Source organism: Beta vulgaris, chromosome 6 (genome assembly GCF_026745355.1).
Source record: "Beta vulgaris subsp. vulgaris cultivar EL10 chromosome 6, EL10.2, whole genome shotgun sequence".
NCBI classification, from domain to species: Eukaryota; Viridiplantae; Streptophyta; class Magnoliopsida; order Caryophyllales; family Amaranthaceae; genus Beta; species Beta vulgaris.
The window spans coordinates 28,098,402-28,118,445 of NC_079207.1; positions in this window are offsets into that span (position 1 = coordinate 28,098,402).

Genomic DNA, 20,044 nt, shown 5'->3' on the forward strand with positions numbered 1-20,044 from the left:
TTCCAAAAATGCGTTCAACATACGTACACCACTTTACCCGACCCTGATTTCCAGCAGGGACTGCACATGTCCAATGAGTCTAGTGGCGGGATATGGATTTAGTTAATACGGTTCAAATCAAATACGAGTCGAGTGTATTTTCGGGTCGTGTCGGATGAGGGTTGATATATACGGGTTGATCGTCTTGTTAGGGTCGGAATACGAGTTAGTGACCCCCTTCTATTAAATTTTATTTTTCTATTTTGCATATTAAATGTGTAATTACTGTTTTAAAAACTATTATTTCATATTTGATTCATCTAAATGAGTAGTTTATTAATATTCGAGTGTTATAATTTTTACTAATATATAATGAAGATTATTTAAGATAATTAGAAGTGCAAGTAACCATGCATAGTTAAAGTAGATATACAAAGGGAGTATGATAATTTTGTTTTTGACCAAGGAAAGAAAAACTAAGTCAAATCCCAACCGCGGGGTCCAACCAAAAAATCAACATCATAGGAGGAAAGAAAAGGGTAGGGGAGTTATAGAAGTGCCCCTTCGAAGCCATGAAAACCGCTGCTTTGTTGTGTTCCCGACGAATATGACGAAAACTGACTTCCTGAAAGGCGGCTACCTCCATACCGACATCAAACAGAATCGAACTAGTACACCATGAAGCCTTATTTTGACTAGACAAAGCCTGAATGACTTGATAAAGGGGGTATGATATAAAGATCATATTAGTACCATATGAAGTATATGATTTAAACCAATAAAATTCTTAAAGTTCAGATCAATAGGGTATTATAAAGGATGTTCTGTCATAACAAAAAAAAAATTGCAGGTTATGTGAAAGTAAACTCTTTTTTTATGTAATTCTCTAACTATGTTTGATAATTTTATTATTCAAATTATCTATAAAACTATGTAGGACACTTTTTGTTACAATTTTATTAGAATTTCAGCTAAATTGGGTCGGATCTGGTTCAACACTAACCCTAACCTTAACCCTAAATTTTTGATTTTATCAAGTTAATTACAATCATTTCATATTTCAGGTAGAGATATATTGCTCAAAACCCAAGAAAATCGAATCGGGTCATTCTTGGACAGGTCTATCCACATAATTTCTCTTCAACTAACACATTCTTAGTACTCCCTTTGCTTTTTTTTTTTACTTATTACTACATTGTTGTTTTCACTAGTTTTTTTGGAGATGTCTGTTTCAATATTTTTTGATGTACTTTTTAACCCTTTTAGCATTAGATGAGGTGGGGGTCTTACTTTTTACAGGGAAAAGTAGTATAAAAACACCTTTAATTTCTAGGAAAAGTACAAAACACAATAAAAAACTACTACCCCTTTCCCAAAATAGTTTGAATTTCCCTCAATGTTTAATTTTGTCCCAAATTAATTTGAACACTTTTTTTTTGCATGGTCCCAAATACCAATGTGTTACTCCCTCCGTCCCATAATATAGTGCTTACATTCCTGTTTAGGTGTCCCAAAATATTGTGCCTACATGCTACATCAATATTTACTACTATTTATTTTGACTAAATTATCCTCAATATTTACACAAACTTTCCAAAATATCCCTACATTACATTCAAAATGTGTGTACCTATTTATTACTTTGCACCATTCCAAGAAAAATTTATTACTTTTTATATTTTTTGAAAGGAAAAAGAAAACAAAGTTCCAAGACAAAAGTACTTCAGTAAATATTTTTTGAGTATGCTACTACTTCCTTAATTCTTGTGAAAAAAAAGAAATAAACACTATATTATGGGACGGATGGAGTATTTTTTTTACACTCCTTTTGTTGGAATGATTCAAATATTAGTTGCATTGTTTTAGGGTGTTAGTTTCTAAGGCTAATCTAAGGTCAGTAAATTTGTTAGTTAATTAACCCAAAAATGGTTAAGTTAATGGGATTATGGCAAAATATTAGAAAAAGTGGTTGTGCTTCAGTTTTCTAGTGGGTTTGTTAGTGTTTAGTTATGGGATACTTGTTACTGTTTTTACGTTTCCTTTATTATTGCTTATGTTATATAAGCTTGTATTTTGTTTCTTGAGTTAGTGGAAGATACAACCTGTATTATCATTTCTTCCACCACTATTCATCTTCTATCTCTTAGTTATATATTCAACATGATATCAAGAGCTTCAGGTTAGATTCTAGGGAGAGAAACAAAATAAAAAGGAGAAGGATGAGAGGTTTTCCAAAATAAAACAAATTTTGAGTGTGTGTCATGACCACTAATGGTATTCATTCAAATTCGTCCCAAATTTCAATTTTTAAGGGTGAGAATAAGTATCATTTATGGAGTATCAAGATGAAAACTATGTTTCAATTCATGGAGTTACGAGATATTGTTGAGTGCGGGTATGAGGAACCAGAGGAGCCACCAAAGGTACCCGATAAGAAGTTACGTGATAATCGCAAATTAAATGCGAAATCTTTATATATCATCCAATCTGCAGTGAATGATGATATATTTCCTCGAATTTCAACAGCTATGACAACAAAGGAAGCTTAGGTAAATTATGTCAAGTAGCAAGACCTCCATGGTAATTTTGAATCACTTAAAATGAAAGAAAAAGAGTCTATGCACAAGGTCGAGGTCGTGGGCATGGTCGTGGTCGAGGTCGAGGTCGTGGTCAGGGTTAGAGATGGGCAAGGGTCGGGTCTGGGTCGGGTCCAGCTAGACCCTAGACCCGAACTCTAAATTTTTTTGCAGACCCAGGCCTGGACCTGGACCCAGACTCTAAGGGTCTGAAAAAATTGGACCCTGACCCAGACCCTTAGGGTCTGGAGGGTCTAGAGGGTCTGGAGGGTGCAGGCCTAAATTCTTTATTTTGCATAATTTTCAGCATTAGTATCAATAATAATATGAAATTCGCATGAAACAAATACAAAAATCACATGAAACAAATATAAGATCGCATGAAACAAACACAAACATATAAATTAAAAAAAAAACGAAACAAACACAAACTTATAAACTGGAAAAAAAAGGGAAACAAACATAATTTACAAATATATAAACTGAAAAAAAAAAACAAAAACACAAACATACAAACTGAAAAAAAGAAACAAACACAACTTACATAAGATTCCAGAATGGGTGTTTTGGTGTTTTAGTTTAGGTTTTAGTCTTTTAGAAAATCAGTTTGTTTTTTTAAAAAAAGTCAAAATGTATATATTAAATAAGTTTAGGGTCTAAGGGTCGGGTCTGGGTCCAAAATTTTAAGACCCGGACCCGGACCCTAAAAAAGTCACTTGGACCCAGACCCGGACTCGGACCCTTAGGCTCGGAAAAAGTTGGACCCAGACCCTTAAATTAGGGTCGTGTCCAACAGGGTCCAGGTAGGGTCCTCGACCCATGCCCATCCCTAATCGGGGTCGTGGTATGGGTAGTCGAGGTCAAGGTTGCGAAGAAATTGGAGGGCGTGATCAATATGCAGGACAACGTCAATCTTTGAGTAGCATCCAATGTTACTACTGCAAACAGTATGGGCACAAAGAAGAACGGTGTTGGGATAAGAAAAGAGATAAGCAAGGTACACAAAGCAACTTCACTCAAAATGTCGTGGAAGAAGATAGTAACCTATTCTAAAGTCAAGTGTTCCTAGTCGTGTGGTCGTGTTCGTGGTACCTTGTTTGTGGCAGTTGTATTTCATGGTAATATGGAATTATTGAAGTTATGTGGCGTGAGAGTTTGAATCAAAGGGGAGTGTTGGAATGATTCAAATACTAGTTGCATTGTTTTGGGGTGTTAGTTTCTAAGGCTAATCTAAGGTCAGTAAGGTTGTTAGTTAATTAACCCAAAAATGGTTAAATTAGTGGGTTTATGGCAAAATATTAGGAAAACGTGGTTGTGCTTCAGTTTTTTAGTGGGTTTGTTAATATTTAGTTATGAGATACTTGTTACTGTTTTTACGTTTCCTTTGTTATTGCTTATGTTATATAAGCTTGTATTTTGTTTCTTGAGTTAGTGGAAGATACAACCTGCATTATCATTTCTTCCACCACTGTTCATTTTAGTGATGGCCACTGGTGCAGGTTGGGCGGGCCGTACCGTAGGTTGTAGCGGGCTGGGCTGAGATTTCAAGGTCTAGGACCGGACCGTGAAATTTATGGGCTGGGTGGCCTGGTCCGCGGGCTGAAAAATCTTGGCCCACACTGGCCTGTTACCGGTTTTCACGGTTCGAGAAGCGGTTCTGGCGGTTCGTGGGTCTATTGGGCTGGACCGGACTGGCGGGCCGGCATGAGAATTTTTTTCAAAATTATTTTATCATTGAAATTATTCATTATTGTTACATAAAATCTTTCAAATGAATTAAAATATATACAATTACAATTACCAATATTAATGAAGAATTTCATTATTTTAAAATTTGATTGAATTATAATCTATGCAATTTGATTGAAATATATACAATTTGATTATAATATACACAATTTGGTTCAATATTTATTTGGACTGGGCTGGACTGGTTAATGGATCGGGCTGGACCGATTTCGTGGTCTGCGCTGGACGGTTTTAGTAGCCGGCTTTAGTGGGTTGGGCTCAAGAAATCTGGCCCACGACCCACCCACCAATTTCACGGCTCGAGTTGGGCTGGACCGGGCTTTTTACTGGCCCGGCCCACACGTCCCACGAGGTGGGCTAGGCTGGATGGGTTGGATTGGCCCACACCGTTGGCCATCTCTAGTTCATTTCTTCCTATCTCTTAGTTATATATTCAACACCTTTGGCCCACACTCTACCTATTATCAATAAAAAGTTATCCAACTTTCTCTCTTCTCTAATAAAGTTACCTCACAAATTCCTATATCATATCTACTCTTTAAATATTTTTTTTTGGTAAGAAGAAGTGGTCCGGAGCCCACCCTTGTCTTAATGGGCCAGATACTTTGAGAGTAAGGGGGAAGGATAAGGGGAATCTCTACCCTCAAAGTGCTTCTAGTGGAGATTGAACCCCCAATCTTGAGGTTGGAAGGGTGCTCTCCTTACCACTAGACCAAGTATTACTTGATACCTTTTAAATAAAATAACATTTTATAAATACAATACAACTTATCACTTTAAAATAGGCGTCCCAACCAGTGTTCAGATCATTTTGATATGGATGGAGCATTACTGTTTAGTAGATCAAGCCTCCAAATAAGAAAATTTTAAATAATGTATCAAGTAAAAAAAAAAACAATCATTTAAGAAATATATAGCGAGTAAAAGGAAAAAAAGAAAGCGGAGGTAATCGATGGAAATGTGGTGTGAGTCACTCTTAGCTAACTGTACATACTAATCAATCCATTGTCAATAATAATTATAAAGAATTAATATTTAAAGGATATAGCTCCTTATAAATTTGCCAATTTTGCTCTTGATTGTTCCTCCATCAGCTAGCCTCCCTCATTATCTTATTAATTCATAGTAATGGCGGATAATCAGAACCAAAACACCACTCTTCCCAATTTTGTAGATGAAGAAGGAAATGTAAAGCTGAATTTTGGGTTTGTGATTCTTAAAAAAATTACGAATAGTTCATCTAATTCAGTCCATTTTTTGAACCCCTTCTTTCCTACTAATACTGGGTACACTGAAGGGGATATCGAACCGGGCGTGACCGAAGATAAGCTCTGCTATGGTAATATCCCTTATTACAGTGCTCCTCAGAAGTATGAGGTCCGATATTACAATAAAACTTTGGAGGAAGAATGTGTGATTTATATCAAAGATCTTGGAGGTGATTGGTTGGTGTCCTTTCAACAAGGTGATTCTGTTGAGCATATTACTGATATATTACCTGGTGCTCGAATTCTTTCCTCTGCTTTCCAGCTTTTTATCAACAATAATGGTTTCGAACTCATTCAGCTCGGAGTTGATGGACTTACCCCGGCGTGTCGTAAAGGGGGTTTGAGTTTCTGGTAATCTAAGTCTACAAATTATATCCTATCACTACTTATGGTGATTGAGTCGTGGACGTGGTGTGGCCTGTGGGAGTATTATTATCGTATTTTGTGTTTCTGTTAATCTTAAGTTTCATAAGTACATTTTATGTTTTGTATAACACTGGATGCGTTTATGCGATTTTCTTTTACCATGCATGGACTCAAGATGATGATGTATCATGATGTATGAACTGTTCTTGTTGCAATAAATAATAATGTTTTGTTCAGTGGGGTTGAATTGTAATATTCAATTTTAGTATCTTTTTTTATTTTTAAAATAAAAAAATCTTTCATATATTTAGTTGTTCTACATTGACTTTCCCCACTATATAACTCATAAGTACATAACTCACTTTAGCATTATTTTCCTACTAATATCTTGAAACAAATTATTATCAAATAAGATGTTAGATAATTTTTAGTGGGATATCTTCTTGACAATTAGGAACGTTTTCGAGCTTTAAAGGTGGGTGTTTTAAGTGGGCACAAGTATATGATGCTCAATGGTGGTCGTTGTTTAAAGTTTGTCAAGGGTTAAAAACAAGTGAGGCTAAATAGAGAGAATAATTATTAATTAATAAATAAAAGGGTTAATATTATTAAAAGTAGGGCGAAACATAAAAAATATGAGGCTGACCATTAGAAAGAAACTCAAAGACAGTGAGTAATATTCATACTCGAATACCATACATTCTACTATTGGTTATGCTGTTTTTGTTACGAATAAGATGATTTATTGGCGCTCTAAAAAGCAATCTACTGTTTCTAAGTTCTCCGTCGAAGCTAAATATTAATATGATGCTTACGCTGCTGCAAAGATTATTTGGCTTTGACAACTTCTGGTTCACCTTGGTTATTATCTTCATTGTGTGATGAGTGATATTTGTATCACTCAAATACCTAATTTTCTTCATGTTTAGAGTCATTTTTCCTCTTCATTTATCATTTTCTAGCTTATTTTGTGTAATTTATAATTATTGAGTTATTTTTGAATATTAGTTATTTTGGAGCCTTGGAGGTTTGCGAGGATGGCCTTAAGACATAAGGAAGATAGTTGTGGGAGGCACGCAATAGCATGGGTGGTGTTTCGGGTAAAAACTTGTAAGATGGGGGGATGAATCGAGATTAGGAGTCGATGGCTAATGATGGTGATCGGTCACTCAGGGAATGAAGTGAGCCCTGCAAAAACGAGAGTTAGACTACCCCCGGGGTTGTATTCGAGATCGCTCCTCCGATGATCAAGTGGTTTGTCTAAATTCATTACCTCAATAAATGGGGATCTGATCCCTATTTATACACGTTGGAATGTGAAAAAATTCCCTGCCAGGCTGGCACAAGGCCCAAGGATAGGTGGGACCCACTAGGAGCCTTGCCAGGCTGACACAAGGTTTGAGAATGAGTGGGTCCCGTTAAGAACTTATTGGACCCAAACATTAGCCCCACACAAAATATGTGGGAGAAGGCTTTCCTGAAGCCATGTGTTTTACGGAATATCGGTTTCGCCACCCCATGGAAGGTGAAACTCGGCTACCCTTATGCTTTTGCGGAGGTGCCCCTTGGGACTAGAGGCCTAACATATCTCAAGGGATGCTGGGTCTCGAGGGCTGATGTTGCTCGAGATGTCGCAGGGGTTGATAGTACCCCGAGGTCCTCGAAAGGTCTTGCTCGAGATGCCTTGGGGGCTAATGAGCCCAAGGACGTCGAGGGGTGACGCGACCTCGCTCGAGATTACTCAGGGGTTAATGAGCCCCAAGTATCTCGAGGGGTCGATGACACCTCGCCCGAAATACCTCGGGGGCTAATGAGCCCCAAGTATCTCGAGGGGTTGATGACACCTCGATCGAGATGCCTCGGGGGCTAATGAGCCCCAAGCATCTCGAAGGGTTGATGACACCTCGCTCGAGATGTCTCGAGGGCTGATGACCCCTAAGTATTTCGAGGGGTTGATGACACCTCGCTCGAGATGTCGTGGGGGCTAATGAGCCCAAGTAATTCGAGGGTTAATGACACCTCGCTCGAGATTGCTCAGGGATTAATGAGCCCCAAGTATCTCGAGGGGTCGATGATACCTCGCTCGAGATGCCTCAGGGGCTAATGAGGCCCAAGTATCTCGAGGGGTCGATGACACCTCGCTGGAGATGGCTCCTCAAGTATCTCGAGGGGTTGATGACACCTCGCTCGAGATGCCTCAGGGGCTAATGAGCGAAAGTAACTCGAGGGGTGATGCGACCTTGTTCGAGATTTACTAAGGTTTTAATGAGCCCCAAGTATCTCGATGAGTCTTGACGTTGTAGCTCTTGACGGGCGCCAACCTAGTAGTTGTGGTGAATCTAGGGTATCCTTCACTCGATCTGGGTGAAGTGCCTAAGTGTAGGTCTTTGAACTTAGATGTGTCCAGTCAACCCATTGGGCGGGGATGGGTTGGACTGCAACTAAGGGAGGATGTTCCTATTAGGGGTGGTTCTTCGGTGGTTGCTCTGTGCATGGTCCTTGGATTCAGCTGATGGACATTATTGGGCCTTCTGTGAGGCCCAGTCCGGACATCGTTTCGAGAGCTTTTCGAGCCTGTCAGATGTCAACTACTACTTTCAAGGTGGTCCAATATAATGAGGGGAAAAGACTTCATTTTGTCTCTTTACACATTTTGATTCTTTAGGAATTCTGTGTTTCGCCAAAAAAATTATCTCGAGAGCGTTAGAAGTCGACAACCTTACTTCGAATTGGGATAGGATCTCGAGGGACTTCCAATAAAGGTACGATTTACTCCTTTTGCTTAGTTTTAAATGGATCCTTATGGATGGAGCCCCCTATTAATGAATAATGGGGGATTGTCGTCTACCTTGGGGACCCCTCCTCCTCAACTCGAACCATTGCTTGACGGGGTTTTAATAAATGGGGTTCTCATGGTGTGCGTAGCATTCGACTATCCTGACCCATCTCGGGTGCTCGATGCCTTACCGTGCTCGAGCGATTCTTTCTGATTGGGGGGGGGGGGAGAAGGAATTAAACAACCCCCCGCATGTTGTGACCATTGCTCGACCCCGACCATAATGAGTTACTTAGACGATCTTCTCGATAGTCAGGTAGTCCGCATAATGGAGGGGGAGCAGTGAAGACCATTCCCTTGGCCTGAGCACGAGTGGTAGGGAGGAAGAAGCTCAATCTCAGGCAAAGGGCATAGCGCATTTTTATGTCCGAGGTCCCTTTATGCAATTCCTGGGAGGTAACCTCCGCTTCCGTACGCTTTATACATCCCATAACCCACCGAGACTGATTACACCCCTCCGACGGGATGCATAGCTCTGTACAAGGCCTACCTCGAGCTTGGTTGGAGGTTTCCTCTTCATCCATTTATAGTCATGGTACTCCGCTCCTACAACCTTTCCCTTTGTCAACTGATGCCTAATAGTGTGGGCTCGATGGTGTGTTTCCTCGCGATTTGCACTATGATGGACTTGGAACCTTCTTTGACTTTATGGCGGAACATGATGAAGGTGGTAGTCATCTCCCGAACTCGAACAGAGTAGGGTGGTCGAGTTTCCAGGTCCGTTTCCCTTATAGGACCGTGGGAACTATGCCCTCGAACCAACAATACTTTCATACTGAATTCATGTAGATTTATCGGGCCGAGCAGTGGGATTTGTTCCTCGAATAACTGAGGATGAAGCCAGGGTGGCTATTTAATGCGAGACCATCACCTCGATCGTCCATGGTGATCGAAAGCAGATTCCTCAACATTGGAATCCTGGTGCGGAGGACCTAAGTGATGAACATTTCCTTTTGACAATGGGGTTTAGCCCTGCTTATCCCAAGGGTAGTGAACTCGTTGTTAGGTACTCGACCGGATGCTTTTATTTGATCACTAACTTGGCTTCTTTTTGTACAGTTATTGCCTGCCAAGAGCTCAGGAAAGAGATGCAGAAGCGTCTAACGGCTAACCAGCGGGTTCATGAATAGATTCGCTAGAAGGTGTCGAGGGGAGACACTCGGGTTCCTCGAGCCCCCAAGGGTGGTGGCGTTGGGTTCAAGGTATATGATGAAAAAATCAAAAAATTAATGATTATAGTTGTATATGTCATTTATAAATCAATTTTTTTTAACAAATTACTATGACTTTAATTAAAAAAACAAGTAATATATACGTAGAAATAAATCTACTAAATAATATTTTAGAAAGACTAACAAATTAGAAAAAAATATGCAAAAATATGCATATATATATATATATATATATATATATATATATTATATATATATATATATAATATATATATATATAAAAGTATAATCTTTTAAATGCGCTTAAAATTATTATTTTTGCATATGGTTATTTTTTTATTTTTGCATGGGTTTGATATGTAAGTACTAATTGAGATTTCTTAATAAATTTATATACTACAATTACATATAATCTTTTGCAATGTCTTAGAATTAAGGAATTAAGTGTGACCAAATTTTACCTATTACTTTAAGCTTGAATTTCAATTAAAAAAGTATAATTAACATATATAACATACCGTAAAGAAAAAGAAATTGAGAATTTAAATCACAAAAAGCTAGTTTAGAATTACTCGTGTTCATCTGTACAATTTTCCTTCCTTTAGCCACCTTTGACAATCATAACGTTCGAAATAATTTTGATAAAAAGAGGTTAAATCTTTAATCTCCTTTGAGTGAAGAAGTATGTTATCTAAATTAAGAATGAGACGGAGTTTCTTGCCTACAATTAAACTTTTTAGGAGACTACTTCCTTATTGCTGAAGTTTCTCATAACTTTCAGCCATTCTTATCTCTCTTTTTTAATTTGTGTCTCTTAACTTTTCCTAATCAAGGTGGTAAACTTAGTTGTGAATTATGATGATACGCTTCCAAGTGTTCGGTATATATAGGATTATATTTGAAAAGTGGCAAAATTTACCTTTACGAACTATAGCCTATAGGTATAACTTACTCCCAATATATATCTCCTTTAATTTGATTCACTTGAATTTACATTTTTATGGCATTTTTTTTTTCAGAGATGGCTCCATAGGTGTCACTTCTAGTTTTTTAATTTTTAATTTTTAGTTTTTAGTTTTAAATTCTAGAAGCGGCATAATTTAGGCTCTATAATAAATTAAAAGAGTTGTTGGTGATTATAACTTACATATTTTTCTGATCATGAAACCTAGTTTTTATGATAAAAACTTATTTTACTAGTTTGAACTTGATTATAATTTACAACTATATATATTTAGTAAATAGTACCTCTGTTTCTATATACATGTTATATTGAATGTTTTCACATTATTCAAATACTAAATTTGACTGCATTTTGAAGCTAATGCACATATTCAAATCCTACATACTCTCTCCGAATTTTATTAGTTTACCAGTTTCAACTTTTGACACTGTTCACATACATGATGACTTTGACTATCTCTTGTGATGTGTACTTAATGAAAAATATTGTCATTTGAGATCTTGTTAGATCCGTCTTATCAATGTTTATTATCCAAATTTTAACTTTTTATAATTTTTGCTTATTGATAGTTAGGAATATTAAGGTTAAAATTAGTGTATCGGCAAACGTGTTCCAAACAAATGGCTAAACTAAAAACCAGAGGTAGTATAATATAATTAGTAGCTAACATCATATAACAACAAGCCTTTTAGCAACTACTCTACTTCATATGAATAATATATGTTTTCGTCTTTCTCCTTCATTGTTTCGAAGTAACCAATATTTTCATGATTATAAATGATCACCTAAAAACCCATCCATCTAAATGACTACATTATTCTCCAAAGTCCATTTCGTCAAGCCAAATAATGTTAATCGTGTGAGGATTTTGATTTACACCATAACTTGGCTCTTTTCCCCCTCACACGAATAAGAGCTAGTGACTCCATTAATTTTAATTTGTTAATAGAGGCATATATTGGATTACTCATAATCATATTGATAAATCATTCATTTTATGATATATAGCAATAGCAGGTATGCTATAAAAACAACGAATTTTTTATGATCAAAACGTATTATACTCATTTAAACTGGTAAATATATAATCATAAAAATAATGGGTGATTATTATTTTCTAATAAGTTGACGAGGACAGAAGTTTATTGCCAACTACCAAATAATATAGCAGGTATGAACAACGCAAGATAATTTAATTTGGTTAGGAATCTATATTGTTTTTCTATGAGCTATATAATTTTGTTAGGAGGCTATATTATTTTTCTATGAGCTATTGCAGAGGGTACTTAGCACATACCAAACTAGTTCAGGAGAAGACCATCAGCTTTTAGTCTCCGCTTTTTCCATATTTAACCAAGTTTTCTTGGCCTTTCCTAAGGATAATTTGTTGTGGTGTTTTTTTAGGTATTCAAAGACTGAAGTCCTAAATTGTTTGTTCCTTTAGGACGGTAGCTGTGATGAGTTTTTTGTACTTATTAGATTACTCAATTATGAGATAATAATTCCGATTCCCACCACCACTAGCCTTCTTGGCCTATCCTAAGCGTAGCCGACTTTGCTTCCACTAAACTTCCTCCGTGCTTTTATTATTACAAGTTACAACATTTTCTTTATTTATCAGTTTTATATCAATGGCAATATCACTAGATTTAACTATGTTTTTTCTCTATCTCTTTCCTTATTACATATCCCTTTTTTCATCTCTCCCCATCTCTTTTATCTTCTTAAAAATTTTGACACCTACATGTTGCAATTCTCAGAGAACGGAGTAACTAGGTAGTATATTGTTTCAATATAAATAAACATAATGATAAATTTGATAGAACTGAAAATAGGGTTAAATAAGCCAAAGCGAAGGAAGAGAATTCGGTCCACTTACAAGTCCAAAAAACATTCGATACTAAAACCAATTAACAATATTAGGAGTAGGACTCGCAATGGGTTGAAGATAGGATATGTACCTAATGCAAAAAACATCACCAGATACGATCAAAACATGGGTTATTGATCCGATTTTGGGCCGGATAAATTGGGCTTGGACGGTTGGCCCAAATCCTCAGCCCGCCCCATCACGATCCAAATCCTCATCCACACCATTCATCACCTGCCAAAAAAATCAACCTCATATTCGCCCCATGCATCCATCAATAGCGGGTGATGCAGGTGGGAAATGGATGATACTAGAAAAAGTTGTTTGTAGACTTAACAAAAAAAACAATTAATAAATGAAAATTAGCCATCAATTAATAGCAAAACAACATAATATCAATTGTGTTCCAAATTTTTTCAAACATGTTCTAAATTATTTCGAGTTTCGTTAGAGGTTTCCTCTTCATCCATTTATAGTCGAGGTACTCCGCTCCTACAACCTTTCCCTTCATTAACTGATGCCTAATAATGTGGGCTCGTTGGTGGGTTTCCTCGCGATTTGTACTATGATGGACATGGAACCTTCTTTGACTTTGTGGCGGAACATGATGAAGTTGGTAGTCATGTCCCGAACTCGCACAGAGAAGGGTGGTGGAGCTTCCAGGCCCGTTTCCCTTACAGGATCGTGGGAACTATTCCCTCGAACCAACAATACTTTCGTATTGAATTCATGTATATTCATCGGGGCGAGTAGTGGGATTTGTCCCTCGAATGACTGAGGATGAAGCCAGGGTGGCTATTTAATGCGAGACCATCACCTCGATCGTCCATGGTGATCGAAAGCAGATTCCTTAACATTGGAATCCTGGTGCGGAGGACCTAAGTGATGAACATTTCCTTTCGGCAATGGGGTTCAGCCCTGCTTATCCCAAGGGTAGGGAACTCGTTGTTAGGTACTCGACCGGATGCTTTTTATTTGATCACTAACTTGGCTTCTTTTTGTATAGTTATTGCCTGCCAAGAGATCAGGAAAGTGATGCAGAAGCGTCTAACGGCTAACCAGCGGGTTCGGGAATAGATTCGCTAGAAGGTGTCGAGGGGAGACACTCGGGTTCCTCGAGCCCCCAAGGTAACATCTTCCCTTACTCGACCTTCCCTTTTCTATTGTTTGTTTCTTGTTTCTCTTGCCTGCAGGACCCCTCGAAAAGGCCCCGTACTCGACCTCCTACAGCCTCGGCCATCGTCACCTTTCAGGGGGGTAAAGACCGGAGGAAAATTGATGCGGACTCTACTCCTCGATCGAGGGAGGGGCTATCCGCATCTCGAGAGACTAGGGAGGAGTCCCCTCCTCGAGAGGAGGATCCTTCGGCTTGTAAAAAGAGGAAGACCCTGGACCTAGATTCTAGCTCGCAGCCTTTTACAGAGATGTCTGGGATGGAAAAAGCCAGGCGCTTCGATCTGGCTGTGAAGCACTTCCTCACTAAGGACCATCGAGGTCTGCCGAAATTCGACCAAGGAGGAGGAAGTCGAAGCCCTTCACTCTTCTTGGATCGATGTAAGTGTTGCTGATACTGCCAGTATGACGCCTCGAAGGGTGAATCTTCGAAGGCCATAAAGCTTGTTATCCAGGAGTGGCAAGACTCTTAGACTGGCAAGGACTTTGCAGCTGATATGAGGCTACTCGGGGCCGAGGTTTTCACCGAGGTTATATTAGGCAACCTTCGAGAGGCTTTGGGAAAAACATACCCCTCATTCGACTGGGACGTGGTCGAGACAGAATATAATTCAATCATCTCCAAGGAGCTCGAAGCTGACGCTTCCCTCGACATCGAGGGCTTCTAGCGGATGAGGTTCAGAATACCGAGGTAGGGGAGGAAGGTGGAGAGGAAGATCCCAAGGGGAAAGCTGACTTGAGTGCCTCCACTTCCCTTAATTTCGAGGATACCTAAAGTACTTCGACCAGCGACTCGTGAAGTAACTGTGATTGAGTCCTTTAGTCGATCTTGTCTTTCGCCCTTTTGTATTTAGCGGGTTTCTCAGTGACTTTTCGGATGTAAATTTCATGTCAATGATAGAACCTTTATTGGACTTCGGTGTGCATCATTTTCCCTTTTTGCTTTGCTTCAAACTTTTAATTTGCATGCCACTCGATTGAGCAGTCTTATTCGAGGTATGATATCCTCGAGCTTCGATAATCCCTAAGGGTGTTTGAATCTTGTGCTTCGTACTAGATGCTTGAATCTCGAGGCACATGACGAGCTTGTGGCGCGTGATGGCGTGGTTGGGCCACCACGTGTAGCCCAATGAGGGCGTTGAATTTATTGCAACCTTGGGAACCGCGGTCCTGTTTCTTTATAAGTACGGGACTGGGTCATTTAGAACTCACAATTTCATTTCTCTACTTCTCTCTTTACTTTATCTCGACCACCAAACTCCTTTTTTGAGTGCCAATGTCTCAGCATTTGATCACTGTAGAGGCACTTCGAGCGGCTAAACGCCGTCAACTGGCCAAGTCCAGCTCGAGTATTGCTCCCCCTTCGACTGGGAGGGGAATTGTCTCGAAGGCCATCTTTCCTGATGGTCCTTCTTTGAAGGAGGCTCCTTCGACTAAGGCGGGAGACCTGCCCCCAAACACACTTGTCCTCAATTAAGAACCCTCAGAGGTTATGTAACATCCTGTCCAAAACCAAGAGTTACATAGCCTTAAGATAAGGTAATAGCTATAGATAATGGCAGCGGAAATTCAAAGAGACGGAGATGCCACTCTAAGGAGTAGAACAAAAACTAAAATAGAATAACCATCATAGGAAAAGTCAACTCCAGTACATATAATCAAAAGGGAAAATGAGGTCCATACCCTCATCTCCAATAAGTCTCAAGAGTCATACAACCACCCAAGTAAACCTCAAAATCATAGAGTAAACAAAACTATGACAACTGAAATCCATGGTTCCAATACATAAGTCAAAACTAGAATTAGCTACTTAAACCAACTAAGTATCTAATCCTGAGTCCAGATTGAAATACTCATCCACTAGGACAAGCTCCCTTTCCTTGCTCACACGGGGAACACACACACCCCCGAACCAGATTAGAACCACTCTAAACAGCGTCACCATCTGCACAAAGATACAACAATTTTCACAATCAGTGGGGAGTAACTAGCAGTTCTCCCAGCTCAAATAGAAACAGATAAGAGCTTAAATAATTAGAACAACATCAGAAAACATAATACCAAATACCAACTCGCTATAAGATACCAACGACAACCATGTAACAAATGCGGTCAACGTTGCAAACAAATGCAACAAATGCGGTCCACAAGCTCAAGCATAACAGACCATACCGCCTGTGAGTAGACTCATTGGACCATGCCGCCAAGGCCAACGTTGCATATTCGAGGAACCATACCGCCCTTTTCGAATAGCTATAATCTACGGATCATACCACCCGTAGTAACCAATGGACCATAATCTACGGCCCACGGTTTAGTAACCAAAGCCTAGGACCATACCGCCCTTAGGTTAACGAGCATAAATTTCTAGGACCATACCGCCCTTAGAATAACTACCGCAAACTCCTTGAACCATACCGTTCATATGATTACTCTATCAACAATGTGCAATCATACAAGACAAGCACACATCAATCAAATCCAATCATCAATAAGAACAAGTTATGAGTGAAACTCAACCAATCATACCCAACAAGGTTCCAACATGAGTTTGCACAACCAACACAAACAATCGGCACGTTCCAAGACTCAAAACCAAGAGTTACCCATCACATGAGGACACATACCCTTAACGTAGTACTTAAACCACCCAAAACTACTCAAACATCCTTAGCATACTTACCTAAGACCAACCAAGCCCAAACACACAAGCTGTAAACCAAAAACATAAATAAAGTCACCACATCACGACCCAGGGGCAGACCACCCGTCGCGAGGTGCGACGAGGCTCGTGGGACGCGACTGGCAGCGTCGCGAGTCGCGAGCAGCCTTCTGCCGTGGCTTTCGAGCTTCGTTCGCTCGCCCACGAAACTCCTCCGAGGCTTGCTCCAGCCATCCTTGCCTACTCCAGCCTCCCTTACACCCACGACTCACCAACAACAACAACAATAACATACTCCAACAACAACAACAATGACAAAAACTACAACAACCCACTCCAACACCAACAATAACGACAATAACAACAACGCACAACTCCAACACCAACAACAACGATATTAACAACAACAACCTACTCCAACACCGATAACAACGTAATCACAACAACAACCAACCCCAAACACCAACAACAACGATAATAACAACAACAACAATCTCTAACACCAACCACATCAACGACAATAACAAATCATCAACAAAACAACAACAATAACAACATGGAACTTTAACCATACAATCTTCTAAGTTCTTCCTAATATGATACTATGTTCTCTAATGCATTTCTAACAACCTAAGTTCAATATCTATACTCTACCGAACTAGAAAAACGCTAGTTACCTTTTACTTGAATGTTGAAAACTCTTAGCACTGCTCTGTTCCGACTATGATTCGCGGTGATCAAAAGCTCGGAATCCAAATCGCTCCAGTCAAAGTATAGAACAAGATGTCATAAACGTTCTGTCCAAATTTGAAGACTATCCAACGGTTAGATCTCCGGCTACTGTTATTTTCGTAAAGGTGCGACAGGGAACAAAACCGGATGACTCGTCTGATTGCAACGAAAACTGCAGTCGCGTATTCCCCTTTCTTCAAAAAATAATTATACCACGAGCAAGATCTTTCCGATTAGATAGATTTTGACTACTCACATGCTCAATTCGGATAAGAATTGAAGGAGATATGATGCAAAGAAAATGGGTGTGCAGAAATGGACGAAAACCGAGAAGAGAGAAGAACTCTTTCTCTTCCTTTGTAATGGTTGGACGAGAATGGGGTGTGAAATGGAGTCACAAAGACCAAAGGTTGCTGATTTTATTTTCAGAAAAATGAAGGTGAAAGGGTGATGATTAAATGGCATTAAGAAAGGTAGACTAAGAGATGACCTTTGGTTATCGCAACGTTACAAGAGAAACTTAAAAAACTGTCCAAACTCTTCGTATAACAAGGCTAAAAATCAGAATTTTCGGACCTCCCTAAAATATAACATAATGTACGTAGGCTAACACTAGTACAATGTACATTTCCCGGCACTAAGTAAAACGTTCAAAAATAATATGTATAAGTATATGTTTTCCAAACTAAAAATTATTATTACCAACGTAATAAAAATATACACGTAATATACGATCACATTATACACTCGACACACGCAAAAGTTCTACATTGTCCGTTTTATAAGAACAATGCAGACAACCATATAATACAACTAACACAATGCCACATAAATAAGACGTACATTATAACCTCTGCACAAAGTCAATTAAAATAATGTAGGTGTAAATATATATATATATATATATATATATATATATATATATATATATATATATATATATATATATATATATATATATATATATATATATATATATATATATACTTTCCGAAAATAATTTAATAGAAATATAATTTATCACATAAGATAATAATAATTAACACACGAAAATTTCAGAGAAATTTCGGGGTGTTACAATCTCCCCTCCTTAAGAAAAAGTTCGTCCTCGAACTTAAAATACAAGGAAATACCTGAGACAAAAAGCTCGGGATACTTGAGCCTCATCGACTCTTCCGTCTCCCAAGTGGCTTCCTCGTACTTTTGGCTTCTCCAGAGCACCTTAACCAAGGGTATCACTTTTCTTCTTAGAGCACAATTCTGACGGTCCAAGATCTGAACATGTCGCTCCTCAAAAGTCATGTTCGGCTCCATAGAGACCGACTCTATAGGAATGACATGAGACAGATCATTGCGATACCTCCGCAACTGCGACACATGGAACACATCGTGCACCCTCGACAACTCAGGGGGCATAGCCAATCTGTAAGCCACCTCCCCAATCCTCTCGAGAATCTCATAAGGGCCAACATACTTCGGGCTTAAGTTACGTTTTTGCCAAAATCTCCCCACTCCTTTCATCGGAGACACCTTCAACAGCACCTTATCCCCAACGGTGAAAGAAATAGGCTTCCGACGCAAGTCTGCATAAGACCTCTGCCTATCTTGAGCGGTTCATCTCGCCTGAATCACCTTTACTTGCTCGACAGTATCTTGGATCAAGTCTGGTCCCAACACCAACGAGTCACTTATGTCGCTCCAACAAGTGGGACTACGACACTTTCGCCCATACAAGGCCTCATAAGGAGCCATCTGAATGCTAGCATGGTAACTGTTGTTGTAAGAGAACTCCACCAAGTTCAATGACTTCAACCAAGACTCTTGAAATTCCAAAGCACAATCTGTCTGCCCATCCGTAGCAGCATGGAAAGCGGTACTCAATTTCAACTTAGTACCAAAAGCTTCTTGCAGAGCAACCAGAAAGAGACAAAAATCTAGGGTCACGATCAGATACTATATCCTTCGGAACACCGTGCAACCGAATGATTTCATTAGCGTAGGCTTCCGCTAACTCTTCCATAGACCAAGTATTCTTCATCGGAATAAACCGAGCTACCTTAGTCAATCGGTCCACTATCACCCACACCGCATTCTTACCCCCAGCAGCTCTCGGAAGACCCATAACAAAGTCCATCGAGATAGAATCGAACTTCCACGCAGGAATTGGTAATGGTTGTAGCAAACCACCCGGTCTCTGATGCTCGATCTTGATCTTTTGACACACCAGACACCTGGCCACAAATTCGGCCACTTCCCTCTTCATGCAAGGCCACCAGAAATTAGCCTTGAGATCCTTGTAAAGCTTATCACCCCCAGGATGAACTGAGTAGGGAGTACAATGAGCTTCTTCGAGAATCTTCTTCTTAAGCTCCAAGTCATTAGGCACACACCGACTCATAAACTTTAGACCTCCCTCGGAGTCGACTCTGAAATTTTCGGCTCGGCCCTGAGCCTTAGCTTCACGGATCTTTTCCAACTTAGGATCATACTTTTGCTTCTCTCGCAACTCTAGGAACAAGGCAGGCTCGGCACTCATAGCACAGAGAGTTTCCACCGAACCCCGAGGAACCACTTCGATTTCAAGCTTCTGAAATTCATCACATAAGTCTCTCGGCGGAATTCTAACCGCAATAAGAGAATGCTTTGACTTACGGCTGCGAGCATCCGCAACCACATTAGCTTTGCCCTCATGGTAAT